General features: G+C 35.4%; 1 protein-coding gene across 1 annotated transcript in view; it reads right to left on the reverse strand.

Annotated features, from left to right (window-relative positions):
* The window catches only part of LOC119577246, a 9,033-nt gene extending 8,715 nt beyond the window's left edge, over window positions 1–318 (reverse strand). Inside the window, exon 1 of the mRNA XM_037924992.1 lies at window positions 247–318. The gene's annotated coding sequence lies outside the window, so the exon portion shown is untranslated. The remainder of the gene's footprint in view (window positions 1–246) is intronic.
* Between the last annotated feature and the right edge of the window lie 2,182 nt (window positions 319–2,500).

Here is a 2,500-nt window from a genome sequence, read left to right on the forward strand (position 1 = left end):
AAAGTAAAAAAGAGAGGGTGGATGAATAAAGAAGAGAGTGAGAATAAGAGAAAAAGAAGAGTGTAGGTTAAAATAAGAAAGAGAGTGAGAGAAGAAATAAAGAGAGAGGGGAGGTGAGGAAGGGAGAAGAGAAACAGAGTTAGGAGAAAGAAAAGCGGAAAGAAATGCAGAGACAGAGGGAGAGAAAGAAACATAAACATAAACAGAGTAATAGAAATAAAAACACCAAAGACTCGGCAATCCTACCTCTCACTAATACTCTGGCACCTCTCACTCGTTGCACAGTTCACCCGTGACCGCACAGTGCCACACAGGAGCGGAGTGAGTGCCACGAACACCCAGATTAGATGACAGCGCAGTTTCCGGTGATATGTCGGTTTGATATTAAGCACTGGCCTCTCCCTCCTTGTAGCGAAAAGGTGAACGAAGGAAGAAACAAAGAGAGGAAAAGATAATAACAAAAAAAAAAAAATAATAATAAAAAAATAAAATGATGAAATTACGCAACATTAAAGTGTTAACAGGGGAACTGATACAAGCTGATAAAATGTATTCCCTTGAACACAAACACGAGAAAGAGGGAGGAGGGAGGAAGGAGGAGGAGAGGGATGAGGAAGGGAGGAAAGAAAAAAAGGATGGAAGATGGGCTAAAAAAAAAAAAAAAAAAAAGGATTATAAATTTCTCAAAAGGAGAATTTCAAGTTAAAGAGGTTGATAGAGGTTATACTGGGATGGGGGAGGATGGGGGGGAGGGGGGGAGAGGGGAAGAGGATGAGTCAGTGTACGTATTTTCCCGTTGCTTTTGGACGCCTACACTTCGATAGAGGCCACTGGAAACGGGGGAGAAGATAGTGTATATTGGGTGTATAGTTTGTGTGTTGTCTCTGGGGAGGGTGTGTGTTCGCGGGAATGCTGCCTCTGTTGGTGTATGTTAAGGGTACGTATATACATACAGATACTTATACATATATACATATATATACGCACATATATGGATACATACACACACAAACAGAAACAGAAACACACACAAACACACAAACTCACACACACACAAACAAACACAAACACACACACACAAACACATACACACACATACACACAAACAAATACAAACACACACACACACAAACAAACTCAAACACAAAACACACACACACACACACACACACATAAAACACAAACACTCACACATATATACATAAAATGTGTAATATATGTATCTCTTTCAGTCCGCTTGAACTTTGAACCATCGTGGTCCACCACTGAACACCAAGCACAAGCAAAGTAACTTATTTTTAGGTACACTCTACCGGATGTGGTTCAGTATAGTTAACATAATATGTATATATCATCGCATATCCTTTAAAGATACGACGCTATAATCTATAATGAGTTTGAAACGTTATAACACATTAAATGCTGTTGTTAGTTTGACCTTATTTATGAAAATTATGTCTTGATAATAATATTATCAGTCAGTGAATACAATATACATTCTCAAAAAAAAAATCTCTTTTACAAGAGTTTTAAAACTCTCATTTCTTGATTGATATATTATCATTATAATAATTATCTTTGACTCTATCTCACTTTATCCTTTATTTTTCTCAATTTTTTTTATAATCCTTCGCCTGTTCTATGTATTACTATTACTCGATTTTTATTTATTTTTATTATTATTATTATTTTTAGGGTAACGTGCTTAAATGACAACAAAAAAACTCGGGAAAGGTAAAATTTGGCAACTCACCCCTTAACCCAGGAGTACTTCGATTCGCTAAGTCGTTTTCTTTTTCTAATTATCTGACTCTTTCTTACTTGTGTTTATGTACATTTTCATCTATAAAACTTATATACAATATTTTATTTATTGTTTTGTATTGCTCTAACTGTTTTTTTTTATGTTCTGCCTTCAGCATCAAGCAATTATTATTTTTTCTCATAAGCGACCAAGCGAATCGGAGGCCTCCAGAGCCCAAGGGTGAGTTGCCAGTTATTCCTTTACTGAAATTAAGCGGGATAACAAATCTTCGTAATTACGTAAGTTAGTAAGTTTACCGCATAAACAAATATATTTTTCTTTTAATCATTCATAATTATTTTTTATCTTTCTTCTGAGGGATGAATTTGGCGATACTTTTCTTTTGTTTTTTTTCTTATCCACTTTTGTGCATAAATTTATTTATAGGAAAAAAAAAAAATTATTACCTGTATATGAACCCCGAACACATTTAGTAACTGTGAAAAAAAAAGAAACCTGATTCATTTGTTTAAACAATATAGTCGCTCTGAAAAAGCAAATAAACAAACAAGCAAGCAAACGAAGCCAAAAATATTCCCGAACCAATACATAGTCTCATTCATTTGTTTGGACTTGAACAATAGGCTTTATTGTTTGGGGACCGTGCTCTCTGCCCCCCCCCCCTCTCTCTCTCTTTCTATTTCTCTCTCTTTCTTTCTATTTCTCTCTCTCTCTCTCTCTCTCTCTCTCTTTTCT

This window comes from Penaeus monodon, chromosome 9 (assembly GCF_015228065.2).
Source record: "Penaeus monodon isolate SGIC_2016 chromosome 9, NSTDA_Pmon_1, whole genome shotgun sequence".
Lineage (NCBI taxonomy): Eukaryota > Metazoa > Arthropoda > Malacostraca > Decapoda > Penaeidae > Penaeus > Penaeus monodon.